Here is a 13,146-nt window from a genome sequence, read left to right as displayed (position 1 = left end):
CAGGCCAGGCCAGCTTGCTGGAAAAGCCAACTTTTTAGGGCGTGACAGAAGGACCGGAGGTCAGGGATTATGCGAAGCTCCGGGGACAGCTCATTCCAAAGGGAAGCGCTCCCACAGAGAAGGCTCTCCCCTTGGGGATTGCCAGCCGACACTGCCTGGCCGACGGCACCCTCAGGAGGCCAAATCTGTGGGATCGTACTGGACGGTGGGAGGCTACTGGTGGCAGTAGGTGGTCTCGCAAGTAAGGGCCTAAGCCATGGAGCGCTTTAAAGATCATAATTAACACCTTGAATCGCACCCAGAAAACAACCGGCAACCAGTGCAGGCTGTCTAAAAGGGGTATAACATGGAGCACTTAGGTACCCCCATGACAACCCACGCAGCCGCATTCTATACCAGCTGAAGCCTCCGGGTGCTCTTCAAGGGCAGCTCCATGTAGAGAGCATTACAGTAGTCCAGGCGAGAAAGGATGAGGGTGTGAGTGACTGTGCACAGGGCATCCCGATCCAGGAAGAGGCACAACTGGCATACCAGCCAAACCTGGTAAAAGGCCCCCCTGGTCACGGCCATCAGGTGTTCTTCTAAACTAAGCTGCGTATCCAGGAGTACTCCCAGATTGCGGTCCCTCTCTGAGGGGGCTAAAATTTCTCCCCCATCATCAAAGATGGTACAAGATGCGCAAATCAGGATGACGGGAACCACAGCCACTCAGTCTTGGAGGGATTGATCTTGAGCCTGTTCGTCCCCATCCAGATCCGTACAGCTTCCAGGCATCGGAACATCACGTTGGGGGCATCATTTGGGTGGTTTGGGGTAGAGATGAAAAGTTGGGTATCATCAGCATATTGATGATACCGTACCCCAAAACCACGGATGATCTCGCCCAGTGGTTTCATGTATATGTTGAACAGGAGGGGTGAGAGAACCGACCCCTGGGGCATCCCACAAGTGAGGCGCCTCGGGGTCGATCCCAGCCCTCCAGTCAACACGAACTGCAATCGATCCGACAGGTAGGAGGAGAACCACTGCAAAACGGTGCCCCCCACTCCCAACCCCCTGAGTTGTCGCAGTAGGATACCATGGTCGATGGTATTGAAAGCCACCGAGAGGTCTAATAGGACCAGGACAGAGGAACAACCCCTGTCCCGGACCCGCCAGAGATCATCAACCAACACGACGAATGCCATCTCTGTGCTGTACCCAGGCCTGAAACCCAACTGAAATGGATCCAGATAGGCAGCTTCGTCCAGGTACTGGGAAAGCTGACGTGCTACCATGCTCTCAACAACCTTTGCTACAAAGTGAAGGTTGGAGACCAGACGATAGTTGGCTAAAGAGGCTGGGTCCAGGGCCGCAGTGGCTGCCCTATCCCAGGTTTCCACTAGGGTTTTGGTTGAACTGTGAGCAAGAGATTCAGGAAAAGTCCCAAGCTCCATCAGGAACCTTTCAGGGTCCATCAGGTGCCTGGGGTGGAACCATCTAATTGGCGAGGGGTGGCAGTATGGAAGTCAAGCCTAAAGAGGAAATGATCCGACCATGACAAGGGTTGGATAGAAATATCCCCTAAATCTAGATCATTCATCCACTGTCCAGAGACGAAAATCAGGTCGAGTGTGTGTCCCCTGTTATGAGTGGAGTCTTGAATTAACTGAGTTAGGTCCATAGCCATCATGGAAGCCAAGAACTCCCGAGCTGACTTGGATGTCCCGCTAATGGAAGGCAGATTGAAATCCCCCAGGACCATAAGCCTGGGGAAATCAACTGTCAATCTGGCTAACACATTCAGTAGCTCCAGCAGGGCCAATGAAACATAGCAGGGAGACAGGTACATAACAAAAGGCCCACCTGGACTCCAAGGCCCCACTTCACAAAAAGGGACTCACACCTGCCTATCTGAGGCACAGTGACCTCCTGAGGTCCAAGATTTTCCCTAATAACCGCTGCCACCTCCCTGCCCCTGTCCTGGGCTCTCAGCTGGTGAAACACCCGGAAGCCTGGTGGGCATAATTCAATGAGGGGCCCAACCAGGTCTCTGTAATGCACGCCAGGTCTGCTCTCCCCTCTTGTATTAGGTCATAAATGAGGGGAGTCTTATGTACCACGGACCTGGCATTAAGCAATACCAGCCGGAGACCCGGGTCCTGTAATCCTGAGCACCAGGGGTGCGAAAAAGGCAATGAGGGTTGGAGTGTGTGATCGCTCTTACACAGCAAACCCGCGTCCCCCGGACATAATTTGGCCCTAGGCCCCCACTGTATCTGCCCCTCCCACATACAGTAGAGATGGCAAACCTCCCACTGGATTGGTTTAATGTCTCCCCCGGAACCCCAACTCTTTCCAGCACTCCCGACCCGCACCCATTAGTTAGCTCTGGCCTGTGTCCTAGCACACTCCCCCCCCCCAAGTCTGTCTGAGCCATCCGAATCAAACCACCCCCCTTAAAATTTGATTTAAAAACCCCTGTAAAAAAAAACCTAAGGAGCCTCTTCTTTGCATGCCACCTCTCGGGATCCCAAGATCTGTCATTAAGGAAGCGCCTTGATAAGCAAGAAGGCCATCTCTGGGAAAGGGGGAGTTCCCGAAGGGAGTAAAGTTCTGTCACAGTGTAATATAGAGGAGAGTGTGGCATCAATCAAAACGGAGTGACATCACAGGGAGATGGAACGGGGAGATGACATATCCACGGGGGGGGGGGGGCAGCTGACAGTGTTCAAGGGGGTAGCGGGAGGCTTATGTCCATCATAGTCATGGTTGATATTGACGACAATATGTAAGGGTAATGGTCAGATATCAAAATCGCAGCAGATGATAAATGATAAATTGCGGGTTGGTGAAGCGGCCAATGATGGTAGTGGTGAGGACAGCGGCAGCAGCGACAGCTGCTCCAACAACTCCAACAACTGAGTTCCGTCCATGCCAGCCACACTCATATCCGTTGCCGGGGCCGCACTCCGTTAACTCAGTCCATAGTGTCACAAGGGGAGGGGCCAAATGGCCAAATGGCCAAATGGCACAGTACGGTGGCCCAGGCAACAGCAGTGATACTGGTGGGGGCCACAACACAGGAGCCCCTCCCCACTCCAACTGCGCCCACGCCAACTACCGAAGCCATCTTCGGCTGGCATCAATACCCATGCCAGCCGCCTCAGCCACTCCCCCGCTAATCCAGTCTTTCACATCCATAAGCAGGGGGGAGCTACCAGGATAATACGATGGTGTGGGCAGCGGCAGCGACGTCGGCAGAAACCCCAGGCAGGGAGCCCCGCTGCTGCCACCGTCCAAACCCACACTGGCAGCAGAAAAACGCTCTCCATTCTCCATTCACCGCCAACCGCCCCGTTTTACTCACAACGTTCCAGCTACAGGGCAGGAAATCGCAGCTCCAGGGTACCCCCCCCCCCGAGGTCCCAGGAAGTTCCCATAGCTGAACCTGGAACCGACGATGGGATAGGGTACCCCCTGCATACCCTGAGAAGGAAACTTCTCCTCAAACATGACAGGACACCATCTTGGGCATGCACAGAAATCTTCTTCTACTATGACTTGATCCTGCTGGTTTATCTGAACAATATTGGGATAAATGGATTAATTCCTTAACAATGTTGGTCAGAAAAAGAGCATTTCATGTCGACCAAGTAAGGAAGCCATGGATAAATCCAAGAAAAGAAAAGTTTTGGAAGAAAACAGAACATTTAATTCAACTACTTATTCTAGTTCTGTGGCTGCTCAGGAAATAGTCAGGCACCGGAAAGGTTTTGTGGCTCCCAGTATTTTCTTTTCTGTGGGAAATGGGTCCAAATGGCTCTTTGAGTGTTTAAGGTTGCCAACCCTTTGCCTATACCAATGATAAATCATTTTATTAAAAAATTCTGCAAGATTAAAACATAGTGTAATTTTCAATCCTGGTATGTGTGTGTGTGTTGCATTTGTGCTGATAAATAAATAAAAAGAGAGAATAATATAGATCTATTTCAAGCTATTTAGCTCTCATCAGCTAGCCATACCCTTACTGGGATTCAAACCTGGGCTGCTTTTACATGTTAGGCAATTGTATTAGCCTCTTAACCACAAGCTTTCATCGCTCATCAGCTGAGCCAAGGAAATAATTAAGTGTTATGTCAAAGCACCTGGTATGCCCAAATATGGGAGGAAGCATACTGCTTCCCTTTTGCCCTTCAGCTCTACCCTAGGAGCCTTCCAGGCAGAAAACCACTTTTGTATTGCATTTATGCTGATAAATAAATGGAGACTAGTATAGATCTATTTCAAGCTATTTAGCTCTCATCCCTCCCATATTTGGGCATACCAGGTGCTTTGACATAACACACACACACACACACACACACACACACACACGGATTGAAATTATGCTACATTTTAATGATAGAGATGATAGATAGATAGATAGATAGATAGATAGATAGATAGATAGATAGATAGATAGATAGATGATAGATGGATGGATGGATGGATGGATGGATGGATGGATGGATGGATGGATGCATGGATGCATGGATGGATGGATAGATGGATGGATATAGATATAGATAAAGAGATAAAGAGATGTTTTTGTGTTTGTTCGTGTGTGTGTATTCCTATTGTTCCATCTATCTATCTATCTATCTATCTATCTATCTATCTATCTATCTATCTATCTATCTATCTATATATATATATATATATATATATATATATATATCATAACCAACATTTTAGCCTACTTTCTCATACTTCTTTCATTTGTTCTTCTGTTTTAAATGTTAATAAATGTCAATAAAAGTTTATACATTTTAGCAATTACATGTTCCTCATTTGTACATAATTCCATTTGAAGCCTAATCTTACAATGCTAAAAGACCATAAATTCTTCTGTCTGCTTTAGATCTTTCTAATAATTGTAAATAAGAGAACAACTGCCACCAGTGCTTTTCTTGATTTTATTTCACACTCCCCTTGGCAAAATTCTAGTATCACATGATAAGTTAAATATTTGTGTTTGCTTATTTCTCATCTATAAAATGATTGTTGTGCTGAGATTCACAAAGGTATTTTGGTGCACATCCTGGGTTTGTATCTATTCAATATTCTCAATATGACACATATAACACAATGAATTTTAAAATCCACATTAACCTCAACTCGATTGTGATACCAATATCAATGCCATTCAAATCCCAGTCCTATCCTTCTAACTCCAAAAGCCTTCTATTTCTCAGCAACACACATTCTTTCATCCACACCAAACAACTAGCTACAAAATGTAATTTCAAATCAGGTAACCGAATCCTCCTGTTTTCTTTACATCTTGTAACACCTTATATTTAACTTGTGCTCTCTTTTTTTAACTTTGCTCCACAAATTTAGATGTATCCTCCTGCCACTGATTAAATGCTGCATCAGTGGTCAAAACATGTATTGTCTGAAACACAAACATCGTTCTACGAAAGACATTCATTTTTATCACAGAAATTCTCCCCAGCAATGACAGTTGTAATTTCTTCTGTGTTAACATATCTTTTTAAAAACTTCATTCTATTTCTTAACAGTTATTTTAAAATAACATACTATTACCATAATATTTGCCATAGTGATTGCCAGATATTTGCCATCTTAAAACTTATTTTATTCATCAATTCTGTTTGAGTTCCTATTTTTACATTTCTTTTTTCTTAGCATCTTCAGCTTCCGTTTATTATTCTTTAAACCTGCTCGTGCACCAAATCATTTTAATTTGCCCATTAATATTTTAATTCCCTTTAAAGAATCTTCCAGAACCAAACACCAAGTCATCTGCAAAAAACATTGACTTACAGGTTTCTTCTTTAATCTTCATTCCCATGATCCTATTATCTTGTCTTATGTCTCTATTCAGTGTTTCAAGAACCAAAATAAACAATAAACCTGATCTTGTTCTTTTTGTATCTCACAGGGTTTTCTTACATCTCCATTAACAATTATTTTTACTTTCTGTGAAGTATAGAGCAAGCTTACTCATTTTTATGGTCACTGGATGCACTCAAAGATGGCAGGAGAATCCTATGTTGGTGCCAAGAGAGAACAAATTCAGACATAACACACAAACGAAAACAATATTTGGAAAGGTTTTAGCCTTCATAGAAGAGGGATGCTCCAGCATTGTTAGTACAAAAATGTTAAAAATATGAAAGATCAGTATGTTTCTTTTGGCAGGTTTATATATCTTATATTACCCCTTTCCCACCAAAGTCTAGCATGTAAGATGAAGGTAAATCAACATTTCTTTATCCACTGCTCTCCAAATAGAAGTAGTCCTTGATTTATGATCACAATTAAGCCCAAAATTTCTATTGCTAAGTGAGAGAGTTCTTAAGTGAATTTTTTATCGATTTTACAACCTTTCTTGCCACAGTTGTTGAGTGAACTACTGCAATTCTTAAGTTAAGTACAATTCTGCAGTTATATGAATCTGGCTTCCCCATTGATTTTGGTGGTCAGTAGATCCCAAAAGGGGAACATCTGGGACATTAAAACCATCATAAATACATGCCAATTGCCAGGCATGTGAATTCTGATCATGTGACCACGGGGATACTGCAATGGTTGTAAGTGTGGAAAACGGTCATAAGCCACTTTTTTCACTGACATTGTAACTTCGAACGGTAATTAAATGAACTGTTGTAAGTCAAAGATTATGTGTATGTTGGACTATTCCAAGGCTCCGGAGGCAGACCATCTAAAGGACGCTGCTTGGAGAAAGCTGACTTTAGTCTTTGTGCAATGGACCTCTTAGGCAACAAGGAAGGGATAATCCAGGTAGACTATGCCCTGCATTAAGAGATCAGTTGCTGTCTCTACTACAAACATGCCATATCCCCTCTGATCTTGCCTGTCTCTGCCTGCATCTGGTCCTCATTTTTCCTAGCCAGTCTATGCTGAAGATACTTCTGAGGGTCGATTGGGAAAGTGGTGATCTAAGGCCCAATTTACCATCCTACCTGAGTTCCCACATAGATGGACTTCCTCTATCTGTGCCTAATGGTGAAGGTTTATCCAGAGACACGGTATGAATATGGAGGATCTACCATTATTTTGTGTCTGATTGGAGACTGTGCTAAATACTGGTCGAAGGATCTATGCAGGTACATCCCTTTTGTACCAGTTTCTCCGCCATGGCTTTCCCCAAGAAATCCTGGGAAATATCATTGGCTGCAATAATGCTCTTTTGAGATGCTTGAGTTTTCGTTGTTTGTGCTTGCCCCGAAAAGAACTATGGAACCAAATCAAGGCTGCAGGGTATGCCTGGCCAGAATTTTTAACAAGGCAAGAAACACTTTATTGTGGAGCTGACTGGGGAGGAGATAAGATCTGCTGAGAATCTAGATTTATTAATTCTTTAGTTATGGAATATATGCTCCCAGATACATAATTTTGTAAAGATTTACAGCCCCGTATGTAGGGTGGCCAGATGCAAAAGAGGACGTGTCTTCTGCCAGTTTGAAAGCTGAACAGAAGAGGGAATTTTAGCAGAAACTATTTGCATAACAGAGCTGTCCTTGCTAGCTTCCTGTTCTGTGGTTCCGGGGATGGGGAGAATGAGGCAGGAGCCCCATCCTTTTTTTGCATTCTCAGTGCATAAACACTGATTGCCATTAGAAACTCTGCATGGGACAGAGGAAGAGGTGGTTGGGCCGAGAGCAAATAAGATAAAAATACCAAATCATCATCCTCACCATCTTTGTCTCTGTCTAAAATAGACACATCAAACTGTTTCATTGCTTGGCTAACTAATAGGAGTGCCTCCTGGTGTGTTCACACCAGAGAATAGCAATATGAATTTAAAATGGCAGTAGCTGATTATAATGGCGGATAGAGCAAAGCATACCAAAAAATAAAACTATTATAAATAAAGCCTAGAGATAGAAGTGGTTTCTCTGGGAATGAAAGAAATTGCCATGGTCATTCTGAATAGAAAAAGCAGGAGAAGGATCAGAAATGTAAACCAAGTTCCTTGACACAGCACTTTCCAGAACATTCTATTTCCACCACAAGAATTGCTTGGCTGCCTGATTCTGGGAAGAGAGAGCTAACATATCAAGAAAGGGTCCAGTTAGGGAAAAAAACTGAATACCAATTTTTCAGAAGCAAACCATGACTGTTATCGGACTTACTTAAAGTATAGAAGTGCCTTGTTAAATGATCTGAAAGCTATCAATCGGGGGCACTCAGTGAAGAAGGTCTTTACACAGGATTGGTCTCCAGCTGGATAGCTGGATTTTAATCAAAAGTGGAAGTGACCATCAGATTGCATTGGCACCAAGGCCTCTGGAGACATTAATTAATTTTCCAAATTAATTCACAGGATATTCCCGTGAACTAAGAAGATTATCTGCTGAGATTCTGGCAGTTCTCTCTGTTTAATACTTGTAACCAGCGGAAAAGGGGGTGAAGCTACTTGGGACATTTTGAACTGGAGTATTGCAGAAAATGACAGACTTAGACTTCTCAGGATACAGGAAGAGTTTATTTGGCAGCCAGGTTCAGAAAGCTAACAAGTAGCTAGCATTGCAAGTTCTGAACAACCTTTATTATCGAAGCACGCATTCTTATACATTCTCAAAGGCAGCATAACATGGAAACACTTAACTCATTTCTTATTGATTACTTGAGGAAAAAGCCTTATAAGGAGATGGGGTCTTACTTCTCCTTTTTTCTTGGGCCATAGGTACTGACTATGTGTCTTTATGTGAACTTTAATTGAACCTTGTGGTTTGGGGCTTTTGACATAAGGACATATACTGGAACATTTTGTGGTTAGAAGGCTGATGACATTTCCCTGTCCCTTTAAGCAAGCTTCTAACTGTCCCTTTTGCCACGTCTCCATTTTAATATTTTTAATCCATATTTTATTCTACTTTAGGGGCATCTTAGGAATTAGAACTCTATGCAATTTCACCTCAGCATGCTCCCATAACATTTAGAGTTTTCTTACTGGCATAAGAGTAAGGAACTGGGCATAGTAGCCAAGGACAGAGATTTAGATATCTCACTTCAGGCAAGCTGCCAATAGCTTTCCCCCTCAGCTGCATTTTTCTAATTCTGGCCCGGTTCCCAAATTGCACATATGGCTCTTTTTCTCTTCTTTCATCAAGCAGGAAAAGGTGCTGGTCTGCTCTAAGACCTAAATAGAGCATCCTGTAGATTGGTTTGTTCTTTTGCACAGAGTATTGATTGAAGTGAACATAGAAGTCAGGTTAAAATAGTTTCATACCTTTGTATAATAGGATTGTGACCAATGGAAACATTTCATTTCTGTTGTGATAGCCCATGGCATTGACTAGTGCCTCTGCTTCACTGAAGAGTGGAGGGGAGAAGCCATGCTCCAATTGGAGGACTTGAGCACTGGAGAGAGATGCTCCGCTTGATTTCCAGGCAGCTGCAACCTAAGATGATCAAGTAGCAGCTTAAAAGGCAGCATAAAGTTTCTGTGATACAAATCTTAGAGAACTACTCTGAGTCTGGGACAGTTTAACTACTGTGTCTATAAATGTCTTACACTCAGGTTTCTCTTAAGAGAGTGAGCCCTTTGTCATTTTTACTGAGATCAGGGTACCAAGAAGTGAGGATTTCCTTTCTCCTTCTCAGCCATCCTATCAACAACCCCATGCGTGTATGTAACTATCCACATGCATAGTGTGATATGATTAATTATAGAGAAAAAGGGGTCTCCATTAAGGACATACTAATAATTATTTTTGAGGGACGCGGTGGCTCAGGGGCTAAGATGCTGAGCTTGTTGATCAGAAAGGTTGGCAGTTCGGGGGTTCGAATCTCTAGCGCTGCGTAACATAGTGAGCTCCTGTTACTTGTCCCAGCTTCTGCCAACCTAGCAGTTCAGAAGCATGTAAAATGCAAGTAGAAAAAATAGGAACCAACTTTGGTGAGAAGGTAACAACGTTTTATGTGCCTTCGACGTTTAGCTGGCCATGTGACCATGGAGACATCTTCGGACAGCACTGGCTCTTTGGCTTTGAAACAAAGATGAGCACTGCCCCTTAGAGTTGGGAACGACTAGCACATATGTGCGAGAGGAACCTTTACCTAGGTCCCTAGTTTGGTGGGGAACATAGAAATGCACCCACCAATTGAGATATTCTAAGAATCCCTCAGCACTGTCCACACTGCTTGGAGTTGTAGCTCTCCAGCATCTGGCTATCCAGAGATCTCCTACTCATATTTTAGGAGCCATTCCTCATCCTGCTGTCTGCAGTGTAGGAGAAAAGATCCACCAGCTGCATTTGTGCCCATTTGCCAGTAGCTAGAAGAGCAAAGAGCCATGCCAGAAGAAGGAAGATAAAAACAGTCTGCGGCCTGAATCCTTCTCTCTTCTGCATACTTCACAGATCCCCAAAGAGAGGACAGTATAGTCATTGGTTTCACAGCAGGCAACAACTCTAGCAAATGTCTCACTTCATGGCTCTAGTGATTTTTGTCCTCCATGTTAGTAGAGGTATAATTAAGCTCAAGCTGAGATTTTAATTAGTTGCCCCTGGAAAATGATGTGCAATGGCTAGCAAAATCACAGCTTCCTTTTTGTTATAGTACCCAGACAGATCTTCTCTATGTTGCAGGCGGCCATCCAGCCTACACATACAATCGCATTCAGGCTTATCAATGAAATCCTATAATTTGGCTTTTTTGTTCTTTCCAGTCTCTTCTATTGGAGAGACAAAAAAAGTGCAATATCTGTTGTCTTGCATTTGGTTGGAAATTATGTGTTTACTTTATAATCTAGATGACTGCAGCTTAATAGCTTCAACAGCAAGGCTGTCAGTCATCTATCAGCCTGATCTGATTAGTAAACAGACACTTGGTACAAAGACAGGGAATCAGTGGTGGGATTAAAAAAAATTTTACGACTGGTTCTGTGGGCGTGGCTTGGTGGGCATGGCAGGGGAAGGATACTGTAAAATCTCCATTCCCTCCCTATTCCAGGGGAAGGTTACTGCAAAATCCCCATTTCCTCCTGATCAGCTGGGATTCAGGAGGTAGAGAATAGATGGGGCCAGTCAGAGGTGGTATTTACCGATTCTCCAAACTACTTCAAATTTCCGTTACCAATTCTCCAGAACTGGTCAGAACCTGCTGAATATCACCTCTGCAGGAAATGCCTTAAATCTCCTGGAGCAGAAATGCACAACCTACATTGTTTCTTTCATTCTATTTTTTAAGTCTCTTCTACTATCTACTCCTTTTAAATTCTGTTAGGTTATGTCTACCGATATACTTTTTGTGTTGTCTCCATTTTGAAGTGATTGCTGAGGAACAGGTTTTGCTGTGGGTAAGTTACACAGCAAACAGTAGGCTTCAAGCTTCCCCTGGGATCTAATAGGCTTTGCCTTCTACTTGCTTTGGTATATGGTACAGCGAATACCAGAACAGAGATAAAGCCATGAGACAAAGTTTGCTTTTTAGTGAGAATTTAATCAAAAGTGTAAGCACTCCAAGAAACAGTATGAATTGATATTGATATTCATGGCTGTAGCAAGGCCAATTCCCTGCGCTGTTCTCAAAGGAAGACTCCCTGTTGTGCTTCGTGTCTAAGTCAGGGTTTTGCCCATTAAGAGTTTTCCATCAGAGAACACCACAGGAATTGTAGTATGCAAAGCTAGGCTTCCTTTAGCTTTCCTTTTCCTGGGAAGCTAGAATGCTGTATTTCTGAATTTGTCAATCCCAAGTCATAATGTTCCATATGCCATGGTCATCACCAGATGGAACCCCAGATCTTGACCTCTACAATCCATCATGGCTTTGGGCAAAGGAGGCTTTCACCAAATGCTTTTTGGTAAGATAAACAATTAGGTTACTAGCTTTCATTGTACTTGTGCTACAAACAGCATTCCCTGAGTAGTACCAGTCAGGTTTGGCAAATATTGACCAGGGTGATACAGGCATAACCAAAGTCCAATTTTGCCCCAGTACTGTTCATAATATTCTTTACTGGCTAGCATCCCTTATCTAGAGGCTATGTTGCAAAGCAACATACTATTGCTTGCAAGTCATCAATTTGGAGTGATATTCTTTAATGTATTCATGATGCCAAGTGGATGTTCACTCAAAAAAGAATTATACCATTTTCTCCTAGAGAGATATATTACTCTCAAACCATGAAGTTGCTAGATAACATATTGCAATTTTAACCCCATCTTGATGTCATGTTTTCTAGAAAGCTTTTCTTCAGTTTTGTTGCATTTAAGTACAATGACAATAAAGATTATACTTAATACTTAATTCTCCCCCTTCCTTTTTTTGTGGAGTGTGTGTGTGTATCAGTTGATACCTACAAAATCATTTTTGACTTGGACAACTGCCTGGACCAGAGCCTGCAGTTTTCTTGGCAAGATTTTGGATGTGGTTTGCCCTTGCCTGTTTCCTGAGCTGTGAGAGGGTATGACTGGCCCAAGGTCACTCAGCTGGCTTTGTGTCTTTGTGTCACCAACTCCCAGTTTGCAGCCCCATGCCTTAACTAGTACATCAAACTGGCTCTCTTTTCTTCTATTTACTCATTATAAAAACAGCTATGAGACTTTGAGAACTGTTTTTCCTCCACTTTTCTCTGAATTGCTACTTAGATTGTGACCTTTTAGATTGGACCAGTCTTGGTTTTATGATGTCATGTGAGTTTCACTGAAGGCTATCAGACTGAAAACTATGATGAAAAGTATTGTTTTTAATATTCTGTTTCTCATTTTTATTGAACACCTCAGCAGGTGTTTAAAAAGGGTCATCTATCTGACTAGATATGGAAGCAGTGTAATATATTTGAAAGAATTCCGATACAAATGATTTCAGCTCCCCCTAAGGTTTTGGCTCAAAATAATGCTGAAAGGCATTAATTCAATGTTGAATTTTATCCCAGCAATGTGGAATGTATTGCTTTAGGAAGAACTTGTAGATGAAAAGTAACTGTTCACTGTTGGGAAGAAATGATCCTTTTCGGCCTTTAAACTGCCTCTCTACAACTGTAATGGGAAGGCTGAGCAGTATGATTCCGTAGAGACTGAATTTCCTTTATTTATATTGATCTGTTCTGTCGAACCTTCCATCTGTTTTTATATCTAGTGTTCTGTACAATTATAGGAGAGGTTGTTTTTATCTGTATAACAATGC

Source organism: Natrix helvetica, assembly GCF_964273705.1.
Source record: "Natrix helvetica genome assembly, chromosome: 1".
Classification (NCBI taxonomy): Eukaryota; Metazoa; Chordata; class Lepidosauria; order Squamata; family Natricidae; genus Natrix; species Natrix helvetica.
The sequence above is the reverse complement of the archived record's forward strand: the minus strand, read 5'-3'. Positions refer to the sequence as shown.